The sequence below is a fragment of the Podarcis melisellensis genome (assembly GCF_964234715.1).
Source record: "Podarcis melisellensis genome assembly, chromosome: Z".
Taxonomy (NCBI): Eukaryota; Metazoa; Chordata; class Lepidosauria; order Squamata; family Lacertidae; genus Podarcis; species Podarcis melisellensis.
The window spans coordinates 27010165-27024985 of NC_138547.1; the positions used below are offsets into that span (position 1 = coordinate 27010165).

At 40.5% G+C, this 14821-nt stretch overlaps 1 long non-coding RNA gene across 1 annotated transcript in view; it reads left to right on the plus strand.

The window, feature by feature from the left end:
• The first annotated feature begins 11409 nt into the window (after window positions 1–11409).
• The window catches only part of LOC309362079, a 199832-nt gene continuing 196420 nt past the window's right edge, over window positions 11410–14821 (plus strand). The window contains exon 1 of the long non-coding RNA XR_014164779.1: window positions 11410–11511. This is a non-coding gene — a long non-coding RNA (uncharacterized lncRNA). The remainder of the gene's footprint in view (window positions 11512–14821) is intronic.

The following is a 14821-nucleotide window of genomic DNA, read 5'->3' on the forward strand; positions in this document are numbered from 1 at the left end:
GACCTTACTTTTTCACATCCTCCTGCATTTTGAGAAATAGAAATCCTGGGTTTTCAAACATATTTCTATGCAGCTGCAAAGGCTCATTCACATTTTTACAGCCTGAATCATTTTAATGGGCTAATTTATATTTTAGCTGACGACTCCTGCACATCTTAGCTTCAACTGTGAGGAAATATTCAGATCTTGAAAGCAAACCTGCTTTGTTCCTTCAGATATTTACCATATATTAAGTTCAAGGCCCAATTTTAACATAGAAATGACTCCACTGTTTTGACTCTTTAGACCCGGGTGAGGAACTTCAGCCCCGAGGCTAATATTGTTCTCTGGACCCCTATATCAAGCCCTCAGGTCTCTCCCCTAGCTGTGCACCCCCATGCCACACACATTATTGGCACTGCTCCATATAGCTTTCAAACTCTCTGTGTGTTGGTGTCGAAACCAAAAACTTCTGGCTAAAATGTGGCTTGCTGTATAAGCTGTATGAATGCTAAAAAATGCACTTTTTAGGAAATTATAGCCTCAGCAACCGTAAATTAATGAAATGGAAATTAAGGTACAAGAAGCCAGAGGTGGTGTAATGAAACAACTTTATTGTGTTGAATTTAAAATTTTTAAGACTTGGGTTACACATTTTTGAGATTAGGTAACACGATAAAATGAAAACTACATTAAGTTCTGAAACAAATTAACAAATTGCTGATGTTTTATATATACAGAGAATGCAGGGTTGGGATGATGCGGGGAAGTCCACCTGATTTGCTGAAATTTGTAATTTGGTTTTTGTTTTTGTATTTTATAAACCCAATAAAAAATATTATTAAAAAAAAATGTGGCTTGCTGTATAAAGGTAAGAGGAGTCACTATTGCTCCTGATCCTATCCACTACTGGCATGTTGTCCCTGGAAGGCTGTCCATGATGGAACGTGGCCTTTCCTGTGCTAAAAACTGTAATCGTAGATTCATAGAATTGTAGGGTTGGGAGGGATCCCCAGGCTAATCTAGTCCAACTCCCTGCAATGCAGTAATCTTTTGCCCCATGTGGGGCTAGAATCAGTGATCCCGAGAAATAGTCTCATGCTCTACTGACTGAGCTATATTTGTCTTGGAATGGAAAAAATATGTAGTAATTTCCCTACTACGGGTTTTGACCAGGTGTGGGGGATCTTTCGGCCTCCAGGTGTTTCTGAACTCAGACCCTCTTTGGCTTTTGGCAATGCTGGCCGGGGCTGACAGAGGTTCAGCAGCATCTGGAGGGTCAAAAGTTCCTCACACCTACAAATGACATGCTCATGTGGGTGATGTGGTATCATTGGAAATAATTGCCTTGTGAGTCAAAAGTTTTCCAGAAAAATGGCGAAACCTCATGACCTCCATACAGCATTCTTGAATTTCCCATGTAGATTAATTATATTAGTTGTAACTGCTGCAAACTGTCACATTGGCTGACTGTAACTAGTCTCATACCCTCCAACATCTTGAGTCCCAAAACCGAGACTCGGATCTTGCTGCCCATGCAAGTCACATGGCCTGCGTGAGATCACAGAGCCCAAAATATGGGGGGGCTGTGCATGCACAGCACCCAAAAACACGTATTTTGGGGCACCACATGAAATCATGACCCTGAAAAGTGTTTTTTTTCTAAGGAACGAGATCTTGGCACAAAATAGTGTGACATCATGGCATCCTCAATGGCCATTGTGTTCTCTCACGATAAAACAGGATGTCCTGTTTTTTCCAGGACACTTGCAGTGTATGTATCTTGTGAATATTACTAACCAGAATTAAGAAATTAGTAATGTGTAGGTAGCCCTAGTATTCCTGGAGGGGAAAATGGATATGCATTTGAATGTTTGAAGGTAGAGTTAATGAGAGGCACTGAAATGTCTTTTATCTTTTTCAAATTAGGTGACAGTTAATGTTAATCAAAGCATTTGAAGTGCCAAGGTTGATTTGTGAATTTGGAAATGATTGCTTGTTTCAACACCTTATTGAACTATATTATGACTATAGTGTGTAGTTTATTTTTTTGTACACATTTTCATAATTAGGAAAAACATTATGCTGGAAGCATAAATCAGCATGTAATCGATAATGATGAACATGTTTAAAAATACATTAGCAATTGATTAGGCCATCTTAAGCAATAAAACAGGAATTGATCTGAAAATAAATTATGTGTATTCCTGCCAAGAAAGTTGCGAAGGAAATATTAACTCTCATATTGCTGTGATAATAAGATTAGGCTTTACCTATCTGGTGCTCTCCAGATGTTTTTTGACTACAACATCTATCAACCCCAGCCAACATGGCCATGCTAGCTGAACACACCATGCTAGCTCCAACACACCCTGAGGCCTCTAGATTAGTAAAGGCTGTTACAGATTGCAAGAGTGTCCTTCTGTTCTCAGGCCAGCTGATAACAGGTTGGAAGATAATATCTTCCTTTGGCAGGGGCTTCCTGAGTGGAAAGTTCCAGTTTGGTTTGCAGAAATTTACTGTTTTAATCAGTAAATTTTTAAATGTTGTTGTTTAATTTTTGTATTTCACAGTGTCAGAGGTGATTCACACCTTACATTCAAAGCCTCATTATACCATTTTAACAGTCATGGAGAACCCAGAGAAACCTAGTTTGTTAGGCAGTATGTCCCTCAGAGAACTGAAATTCCCATTGCCCTTTGTTGTTGTTGTTGTTTAGTCGTTTAGTCGTGTCCGACTCTTCGTGACCCCATGGACCAGAGAACGCCAGGCACCTCTGTCCTCTACTGCCTCCCGCAGTTTGGTCAAACTCATGCTGGTAGCCTCGAAAACACTATCCAACCACCCATTGCCCTTAGCAACCATTGCCGTTAGCAACCATCCAACCACTATCCAACCACCCATTGCCCTTAGCAAACTACAGTTCCTGGGATTCTTCATGAGTGTCAAAATGGTATAATAGTGCTTTAAATGCATTGTGTAGATGTGGCCTGAGGACTGAGCTGCAAGATAGGAGTTGGGCGGGGACTTAGTTCAGCAGACTGCAAGCAGTGACTCAGACAAGCCTTTTATAGTCTTTCTTGTTCAAGAGGCTTCAATGGCCAATCCTGAGCATATGTCTTGGCCAGCCAGGGTGTTCTAAGCAACAGCTCTAATTCCTCTTCAGACTGGGATACCCAAATCTGACACACAGATATGTCGAACTAGTGGAAGTACTAGAGGAGGAGGACATAATAGTGAATAAATTATCCATGTATATGCATAATTGTTCTCTGCCCCAATGGACTTGCAATGTAATACCAGAGCCAAGGAAGACAAAAGAGGTAGGGTGAGGGTCAGTGGGGTAGAATGGGGGGGAAGGGAGCATGCAATATTCTTAGTTGAAAATTTCACCCCCCAAGATTTGCATTTGAACTTCTCATTTTATAATTGGGGGGGGGGGGGTCCACTGGGTTGCATTCCATTTACTTCCTTCCATTCAGAGCAGATCCATGGAAATTAATGAACCTGTTAGTAATGTCAATGGGTCTACTCTGAGTAGGATTGGAATTGGATACAATGTATAAAAAAACCTCTGGTGCAATTGGAACCCCATTAGTTACAGGAAGTTGCAGCAACTGATAAAAATACAATTTACATCTCATAGACATGGATTGCAGAGATCTGTATTTAGTCTTAACAAAACATCTCCTCTATCCCCACTACCCATCTCACTCAAGGGTGTTTCATAGGATTATTTGAGGTAGCCATTGAGGAAATGGTAAGCAGCATATCACTTCATGAGCTTAACTTTGTTCACAGTTTCTGTTCTCCCATGATGATAAAACTCTGTCCAAGAGAGCTCTTTTTATTCTACCTATCACTTGACACTTGCAATTATCTCATGATGAATGAGGGCATATCAGCTGGTCCTTACAGGGTAAATTCAGACAACCATTTATTTCCCAGTGGCCGCTGGCTTTTGCAGTTGTTCTTTGCTGGGAATTGAGGGCAGCTAAGCTGCCTGAAGCTTTTCAGACGAATACTGTCTGTGGAGCCTGTTGTTCACTAAGACCCCTTCAGACATCAGTGCTGCTCAATTCCCATCACGTGGTAACTGGGAGAACAAAAGAAAACAAAAGCTGGGGGAAAATCTGTCTACTTACTCACAGTGTTCTGTCTGCTGTAATATTAAACTTCTGGATGCTTGAGGCTGTTTTGAGGTGGAGAAAGGTCTTTGGGGAAGTGTGGAGTGGGTTAGGGTCCTCTAGAAATTGCTATGTAGCAAAGGCAGCATTTGTATGTGGAAACGTTTTAAATTAATGTATATTTCCAGTGTCCCACATAAGCTTGCTGACATCCTCTTAGCTGTAGCTTGAAAAGTTCCATTGAATAGGCATGTATATTTAAGCGAATAATACATATTTTTAACTTGTTTCCCCCCCCACCACCACCTTGATATTTGGAGACCTCTTTGAGTTTTCCCAAGGAAGAAGGATTGGTGGTTAAACCACCTTGGGGATTGTAGATCTGTGAGAAGAATATCGATGTCCTAACAAGTCTCTGCACCCTTAACAAGCTACAGTTCCCAGAATTCATTGGGAAGCTGTTTAGAGTTTATTGATTTAAATGTACATTACAGATGTAGGCTTAGACTCAGATATTTGGGGAAAGATCACAAATATGCTACACCGGGAGAGAAGGGGAGGACCTGAGTTGGGCCAGGGTCCACTGGCTTATGAGAGTTCACTGCCCCGGCCCAATAGTTGCTTTTGGGTGTTAGTGCTGCTAATGAGGCAATGGCTGTTTCTCCATCATGCTGTACTGCTGCCCAGCTGAGATTTGAATTGCACTGTAATAATAGAAAAATGTAGTAAGTTCAGTCACCTAGGGAAGAGTTTGACTAGAATGAACTACCCGAGAAAGATCTACAATACTGGATAAACTCCACATGTGCATACCATTAGAACCCAAGTTTCTTGCCAGAGGTGATGTGTGCAAATGTATGTAGTGTGCCAATCAAGTCCCATGTGCGGATAACTACCGTAATTTTTGCTCTATAAGACTCACTTGATCCCTCCTAAAAAGTAAGGGGAAATGTGTGTGTGTCTTATGGAGTAAATGCAGGCTGCGCAGCTATCCCAGAAGCCAAAACAGCAAAAGGGACTGCTGTTTTCACTGTGCAGTGATCCCTCTTGCTGTTCTGGCTTCTGAGATTCAGAATATTTTTTTTCTTGTTTTCCTCCTCCAAAAACTAGGTGTGTCTTGTGGTCTGGGGCATCTTATAGAGCGAAAAATACGGTACTGGAAAGGTCCAGTGCTTCAGTAATGCTAATGGCTGCAAATGAAACTATGGAAGGTGGCACATTTTGAATGTTTCTGAATCTTAATTCCAACTCCAGTATTTTGCCTGCAATAATGTGTTTTAATAATTTCAATTTGCATTTGTTTTGTTGTGTGTTGACACCCAAACCCAGAATAATGGCAGAGGTAGCTTCATGTCCTTGAGAGGTCATTCCAAGAAGTGAGACCCCCAGAAAAAGTTGCAAAGCACTGGGAAATAGTACAAAGGTTATTTGCCACAACCCTCATGAAGAAGACTTAAGATAAAGTAATGGCGGGATGGTTATAAATATTAACATTAACAATAGAAAATCTGCAAAATTATAGGCGGGTGGGTTTCACTTAACATCTAACAGGGAAACATCTCTCAAATTCCCTGGGCATGCTAAAGAGCTGCATTCTCCCCAGTCCTGGATTAGAAGAAAATGCTCCCTCTGGGAAAGTAAGCCTTGGATAGCTGATCCCAACATGTGCACCCAGAGCCCACTTCACCAAGGCATGCACTCCAGGCTTAAAGGGCACTCTCAAGTAAAGGCTATGGAAGATAACCCAATAATGCCTCAGGGTGCCTATCCATGAAATCCTTAAGTTCCCTCACCTGCCCTCACTAAATTCCAACCCAAGCTAATAAATACACACCAAAAGATAAACAGGATTGCCAGACAGTGCTTAGTAAGTGAAAAACAAGAGAGTTCCTCCAAAATTCCTGCTCAGCTCCTAATAAGGGAACTAGGAAACCTAACACTGTATGGGAAGGGAGGGTGCTGCAAGGAAGAATTAAAAGAAGGAGCTGTTAGGGCCAGCACTGGCTTAAATAGTTGGCCAGATGTCATTTTCCTTTGGACTAAAGTTCTCTTCTGATCCCTAGACCCCTCTCCTTGGGAGCAACCAATTGAAGTTGGTGTATGGGAACAGCATTTTAAGTTAAAAACTAGAACATTGACAGCCCTCAGCCACTTTGTAACATTAATGAGCTAAGAACTGGTTCAGTAAAATATGAAAGGAGAATTTTCTTGGATGCCAAGATGTTAGTTTGGGGCAAGTACTCTTTGGTGAGACAACCCCAGTGGAGATTTAAAATCACAGAACAGGCAGTAAAGTATGGAAGTATAGGCTGCAACACGTTTAAGATATGCCCTTTAAAGTGAGTTTCCCTTTTCCTCCAGCATAGGAAAAAACCACGTTTGGTAAGTTAAAAATGGTTTACTTACAAACTCTCTAAAGATCAGATTCATGTGCTTTTCCACACATCAGTTATTAAAGATGCAAAGGTAGTAAAGCATAGCTTCATTACATAGTGGTTAAAGTTCCTCAATTATTGTTATAGGAACAAAAAACAGACTTATGAAAGCCATTCTCGGGCAGATTTTCTCTTGTGACCAGCCCAAAAAATATATTGGAACAATCTTTGTGAAAATTGTTGTGATACACCATTGCATATTGGTTATCAATTAACTACTATTGCAGATTAAAAACCATCAGATGTCAAGTACTGTAATCAAACACCATTAAGCTGCAAACATAGGTATCACATAAAATATTTGAGTATCCAGAGACATAATCATTTTTAAAGGTTATTTTTCGAGGAGAATCTTGGGAAGCAAATTCATTTTTCAAGAACCAGTTTTCAGAAAAGTGTAAACAGAGATGAAACCCAACCTAGAAATCTTTTAACCTGGCCTGCAGTCTGTTTGCTTTCACATTTCAAGACCAGTGAAGATTTAAAAATGCACACACATACACAGAGGCAAAAAATTTAAATCAATAACAGTAAAGACTTTTAAAAAACAAGCCAGAAGGCCTTTGTTTAACTGAAGCCCTGCTCGGGTGGCATATCTGATTCAGATATGATTGTTCAGTGTTCATTTATTCCTGAACACCAAGAGATTATGGGGGGGAAACACTCTAAAGATTTAATTAAAATCTGTTCTTTTGCATTTAATACTGCCTAATGCTTTTAATTAATCTGAATATCCTTAATTATGCCTGTAATTTTTAACTATGTGTAAATAGCTAATTAAAGTATTAGACCATCCTCAAATGGGAGCCAGAACGAAATATCCAATATTGCATGTGGCTGATTAAAAAGGATTACACGTGCAGCTTTAGGTACAGGTGGTTATCAAAACCAGCCAGGTTACTTTTAACACAGTTTGGCTACAAGAGGTCGGGGTGGGAGGGAGAGTCTGGTGTCAAGACTAATTTGCTCAGAATAGCAGGATTTGTGTGAGAATGTACTGTTTTCATTCAATCTAAAGACCATCCACCCAGAGACAGCATCAGTGAACAGAAACATCAAGAAGAATGCTGGATAAAGTGTGCATAGATCAGCTTTCCAGAACCCAGAACCCTCTGTCTGTTGGACTACAACTCTCATCATCCCCAGCCAGTGTGGCAAAAGGTCAGGGTTTATGGGAGTTATAGTCTAAAACATCCGGAAAGCACCAGGATGAGGAAGACTGCTGTGGACTATATTTATAGTCTCTGTTCACAGCTTCAGATGAACTTGTGGAGGTAGGGTGGGTTCAGCAAATAGAGTTCCTCCCTCCCTGCACACATGAATCCATGGGAATAAACAGAGTTAAAAGCATTTGTCCCTTTCTCTTGCTGGAGGGGGACTCAGTTCCAGCTCCCTTTGCTGTTGGAGTAGAGTGAGAGTTCTTGTTGGCTGTTGTGTCTGGAATGCCTGTGGCAGAGAAGTGTTAGCAATGTGCTCTCTTTTGTGCAAAGCACCTTTTCTTCCCCCCACCAGGCTTCCCCTTTCTGAGCTCTGAGTGGCCTGACGTTTGTGCGGTCTAGGCCAAAGAGAGGTTGCCCCATGTTGCATCCCTAATGATCTGTGTAATGGTGCCCCTGTGTGGCATTTATGTACCACTAGTTGTGTGCTATGATATGATTGTGATTTTCAACAGCCCCCATTTTGTTATAGTGGGGCGGTCAGCATCATAGAGGGCAGCTTTTTTGCTTTCCCACTGAGGTCAATGGGAGGGAAGTTATTTGCTTTAGTTCCAGGGCCCATGCAGAGTTCCATCATTGTTGGGGATGTGGCTGTGATTTTGAGATGGGAAACCTATGTCCAGTCAAATTCTGTGCTTGGCCAATGGTCAGGGATTAAAGGGGTTCTAATCCAGGAACATCTGATTAGGGCCACATGCCTTCCACCTCTGGATGCAACATAAGTGTGGTCCTCCATTGTCCTGCCCCTGGCATTAACAGCTATACAATCTTATAGCAACTCCACTTGTGTATTTTCAATAGCGGAACAGCTGTCTCCATGGAGTGTTCACCAGTGTATAACTGTTATGTCCAAAGCATATTCTGTGTATCTTTGGTGTTGAAGGGCTTCAATCATATCTTGTAACCTTTAAAACAGTGCAGAGGAATGCTGCTCAGTGGTAGATCATCTGCTTTGCATGGAGAAGGTCTCAGATTCATTCCCTGGGATCTTTAGGTTGGGGCTAGGAATGTCGCTCACCTGAAACCCTAGAGAGCTACTGCCAGTCAGGGTATACAGTTATGAGCCATATTGATAAATGCTTTGATTGGGTATAAAGCAGTTTCCTATGCTCCCATATTTTATATCCGAGTATACAATAGGATTACTCCATTAATGTAGCATTGGATGCAGCTGAATCTTAATCTAACGTTGTGAGAGTTCACATTTATAAGAATGAAAGGAAACAGAGTAGAATAATGGTAATAGATTAAGCCTGAAACTTACACACATTTAACTTGTGTGCATTCAGTTTTAAGCAGGTGGCAGAGAAAGAAAAACAAATTAGAAAGAGGGAGGGAGAAGGGCTTTGGCAATCCTACCTGCCATTGTACCCACTGTGTTTTGGCTATATGCAATGTGAGCTTTAGGTGTGATCCCCAGACAGTAACCCCCACATAAGGTGCGGGCTCACTGTATTACATTTATTACATTCTCTGGTAATATATCGTGATCACAGCAGATTATCTCAATTCAGTCCAAACTGGTGTACAAAGAGGAAAAGAGAATATTTTAATATTGTTCATAAGCAATTGCGCGCGCACACACACACACACACATATATATATATGCAAACTGCTTAGTGTCGTGTGTGTGTGTGTGTGTATATATATATATATATATATATATGCAGGTTTTGGTGTCCTCGGGTGTCTTCCCGTGTAAAAGTTGGGGTGTCTACTCGGGTGTTTTACACGGGAAGACACCCGAGGACACCAAAACCTGCATTCCTGTACCCGTGAAAATCTACGAAAGCAAATATATATATATATACATATATATATGACACTAAGCGGTTTGTATAATTAATCTTCTATCTTGCACATTATACTTTACACAGATGATTCCTTTCTGTTTTTCTTTTCTTTTCTTTTCTTTTCTTTTTACTTAAAGAATCCCCTTCAGACCCTGAAAAATCTAAGAGGAAAAGTTCAATTTCCTTTGTATTCATTGACATTTTGATGTAATTAACTGAAATGATAATATCTCCCTAAGGAGTGGGCAATTATAACTGGTTCAGGGTGTTGTTGTTGTTTTCTTTATGTCATGTCGTATTCAAAACTGTGAAGTTCTCTCCTAAACCATATTAGATTTAGGCTTGGCATGTCCTTTACCTAATCTAAAAGAGCACAGGCTGATCACAGGATTTCAGCCTACTGCTGGACATGGGAACCTTTGAGAAAACCTTTAAATGACTCATTCAGTATGATACCGGCACAGCACTTGAGTACAGACAGATCCCTACAGGGTTCAAATAAACCCAATTTTTACCTGCCCCCTCAGTTCAGGGGGGCATATAGAGGCAGCACAAAGAGCAATTCAGAGAATTAGGAGGTCTTTGTATGCTTCCCTCATCACTTTGTGACCTTGTGAATATAAGATATATTTTTTAAAAATCCTAAGCCAGAATAGACCTATGGGCTCACCCTTTGCCTTGAAAGTGTTACAGCCAGAAAATCTGCTGCAGATATAAGACCTCTATATAAGTGTCATGCTCTACCCCACTGATGCCATGGGGCACAAAAGGTTCCTTATTGCTGAGTTAAATGGAGGGAGGGAGAGGGAGCAGAGGGAGAAGAGTAGGAGGGGGCAGCGGTGGCGTAGCGTGGGGGGTGCAGGGGAGGCCGGCTGCACCGGGCGCAACATCTGGGGGTTAGGGTTAGGGGGCGCAAATCCATGGGTTAGGGGGCACAAATTACTTGCCTTGCCCCGGGTGCTGACAACCCACGCTACGCCACTGGGGGGCAGAAGTGGGTGATAAGCAGAGCAAGGAGTGGGACGACTCCATCACCCAAATCTATATTTCTGCATTCAGGCAAGCAAGAAGTATTATTCAAGGGCACATCCCAGTGAGCAAAAGCACATGAGAGGCTATGGAGCAGGACTGATGAGTGGCACAGCCTTGGGTTGTGGAGAGGGTGGCCCTAGGAAAGATCCAAGTGGAAGGCAGAGAAGTCTGCAAGGGCACATACTGGCTACCCTTGCCTTAAGCACAAGTAAGGCAGGACAACATGCAAGCATGTAATGTTCAGAGCCTAAATGAGTGTCCACTCCCTCCCCCCACCCTGTGCCTCTCACCTTGCCCCATGAATTTAGCTGGCCAGATCACTGAAAATGTGTGTGATGAGTGGATAGGGGTAATGTAGAACTCTTATGCATTTGGGGGGGGGGTTCAGAAAACTTGTAGTGTATGAAGCATCTCTATGTAGCATAGAGACTTGTGAAGATGGTCTGGTAGCTGCTTCCAAAAGAAAGCAGGTTTTCTCTTTTTTAATATTTATATTTTATTAAGAAATCAGGTTTTATTGACTCTGACATGGAGCACCTCTCCCCGGCACACATTATACTGCAGTGCCAGAAAATGACACCGAAACATTATGAACATCTGCCTTGGAGGAACAGTTTTCTGGAAGCTTCTGATGCAATTTGCAAACAGCTGAAGCACTGGAAGAAATTATGCTTATTTAGCAAATCAGCCTCCGAGTATAACGAATATGGGAAGGGAAGTGTGAGGGAGATGAACAACAGGAGTATATAAAAGAAAGACAAATGCTTGCTGCTGTTGCTCATTGGGGTCTGCAGCTGCAGCTTTCTAAAGTGGGAGGGAGGGGTATGTCTGCACTAGCCATGTGCCAGGCTTATCCATCTAGTTCTACACAGCTCAGACGCTCTCTTTATGATGCAGCATGCGACTCTTTCACTGGGCTGCTTTGAAGGTAGGCACAGTCTCTCACTTCTGGTCCAAACCAGTGTGCATATCCATGGAAGGTAGGGACAGACTGATATGTCAATTTGTCTTGGATTCTCATATCCCCCCTTTTTGTTATTTGTTTGTTTGTTTGTTTTAAAAGTCACAATGGAAATTATTTTGCATTTTCATGCAAATTTCACCTCATATTGTACAGCATACAATTCTGCCATACTGGTTTTTGGAAAGCTATTTTCTTAATATAATGTAGTGTTTTCCAAAATTATGTCTGCAACTGTTTTTGGACCATCGTCCCTGATCACCGGTCCTGCTAGCTAGGGATGATGGGAGGTGTAGTCCCAAAACAGCTGGGGACCCAAGTATGGGAAACACTCATATAATGCATTCCTGCATGTTATTTTCACCAATATATGCATTTATAGGCACATTTAACTTTGTATATATATTTCTGTACACACTACTTAGCTGAAGAACTGCTGTGTTTTGGTTTAAATTGAAAGTGTGAATTTAGGAGGTCCACCTTCAAATGTGAATTGGATCAAATCTCTCTCCACCTTTGTAGACAACACAACACTAAGTGTTGTCTGCTGGCTTGCTGACTAGCTGCAGTAGTTTGTGCCAGAGGGTGAGAACATATTGGGTGAGAGTATGTACCTAGCTGAGATATAAGGTGGCTTGACTGATGGTTTTTCTGTTTCCACATTACAGGGTTAATGACAATTCCTAATAGCTATATCCAGTGTGATTAATGGGTGCTTTGCGATTTCATTTTTGTTTTTATACTGTTTTGAGTGATTGCATATGTATTGTAGTTTTATTTAGTTTCTTGTATAAAAAAGAAACTGTTCACTGCTGGGGGGGGGGAGCTTTTGACCCATATGTGGCCTATAAATAAGGCAAAACATAATAAGTGGTCAGTAGGGTATCTTGTTTTTTAAAAGCTAAAATTTGAACAACAAGGGCCTCTCATTATGGGAGATTGATTTCCTTTCAGGTAAGTTCAAAAAATCCTTACACACTGCTGGTACATGTGTTTGCCCAGATTGACCACCAAATATATTGGATAAATATTTAACCCTATCAGAGACAGGAGCTGAGGCTACCTGTGCTGATCTCATTTCATTTAAATCCCAGGACACCAGTTCCCAGAACTTGTCTTCCCTCTGTTCCATTATTGCTAGTCCCCAATTCCAGATTCTGGGTTTTCAGGTTTATTGTTTTTGAACCTATTCTTGTATTCCAACCTACATTTGATCAAATTTTCCATAGATTTCTCAATTGGATTCTTATGAGAATTCCTAATTGTCTTAGCCATAACTTTCTTGGCTGCTTTACATTGACTATCAGACCATCAATTTTGAGTAGACTTGTTTCAGGTTACATTGTTATTAACTTTAAACCCATAAATTCATTTGAGTTTAGTCCCAAGTTAGTGGGCCTAGAATTGTGGCCTTAACTGAAATGGCTAAAACGGGTTGTATCCAATTAAGTCCTACTCAGAACAGATCCATTGAAATTAATTGATCCAAGTAGGTAATGTCCATTATTTTCAATGGGTCTACTCTCAGTAGGACTCACACTGGAAACAACCCCATGTACCACTAAGGAGAATCTTACCAAATTCTCTATGGTAGGAATCCTGAATGCATGTGGCAAAAATGGAAATCTGTGACAAAATTATAATTTTGCCATGCAGCTTCTCCAAAGTTCTTTGCACTGTAGCAAAGTATTCAGCCTCATGATTTTGAGTTTAAATTTTTGTTATAGTTTTAATCTGAATAGTTAGAGTAATAGATTAAGCAGTTTGATGGGAGTGCCTCTCAAATACTATTTTGGCATTTTATTGTATTTATTTATGTTAAAAGTGTGTAAGTCCCAAAAGGATGAGACATCTGTGTTCTGAAGTTCAGCTGAAACCATTCTATATATAGACGCTTTTGCACAAGAGGGAAGTGTTGGAAAATTCTTCCTAATCAAACTGAAGCAGTGTTGAAGGGAACAATGTGTGAGCTTGCCAGCTGGATTTTTATACAAGGAGATTGAAAACATAATATAATGGAAAAAGGAAATGGCCCTCTCTTCCATTAAAGACCAGCCACAATGGGGAATACAGTGCTCTGTATATTAGCTCTTCAATTTTTGTAATTCCATTACACTTCTCAGCCCCTTTTGTGAGAGGCATTTTGAAGCCAGATCTATAAAATGTGGCCTATATTTTTCCCCTTGTACCAATAATCAAAACATTCCAACTTCAGGTCATTTCTACAACCCATGCACTGTGTTTGTAGCAAGCAATGCAATTTTTAGATTAACAGACACATACCTTTTTATGGGAGGAGGGAGTACACTGTCTACAGGACAAACATATGAATAGAAATTTCAGAAATATATCCCATATTAAAAAAATAGCAACAACAACCACACACACAAATACCCAATGAAATGCTGCAGAAGCTTAAATACCTCATAATATATCATAAGGTCAATGCAGCATTTATTTGCTTATATCTATTTAGAAGGTGGGGAAAATAACAAAATCTAAAATAAAAAATACATGCACTGACATTTTCCATGGCAGGCTGATAATCCCATGGTTTTCAAAATTGTTACGTTCAGTAGCATTTCATTAGTATACTTTTCATTGTACTTATTATTATGCATTATTAATTCAGATCTGTGCCTAGGAGATGTACAGTATGTAATTATTTCTCCTTTCAAAACATAATAGCTTCACACGGTGCTTGTTTCAGTCATGATATTTCATCTCTGAATGTGCCTTCAAACATTCTGGAGCTCTGACAGTAATTTGTATTTGAACAGAAAAGCTGTCAAGAAGGGGCTGTGCTACTATCCATCAGATTTTTAATCCTGACCATTCTTTAATGCCAGCGAGCTGGCTGTCCAAGGTACTAAACAAAGATTGAAATTATGCCTTCTGTTCTTTCACTTCAAAGCTGCAAAGTTAGTCTGGAATCCAATAGACCTTTATTATACTCTATTAATTTCGTATTAGTTCTCGGCTATGCCAGATTCAGCTGAAGTGTCACAATGGTTTAAGCATGCAGCCCTGACTCAGAGATCAAAAACAGAATCTGTCACTTTCCATAATTTTACAGGAGATTCTACAAATGTAAACCCCTTTTCATCCTGCTACCCTTTTAAGTCTTTAATAAGTTTTCTTCTTCTTCAGCAGTTCTGCAGAATCTTAATATCACTCCCAGAAATACTAAATGATATTGTAACTCTCAGCAATTTCATCAGCAATTTAATTAAAGGGTAATTTATACTTAACCTTTACGAATACTTAGGATCCTGTG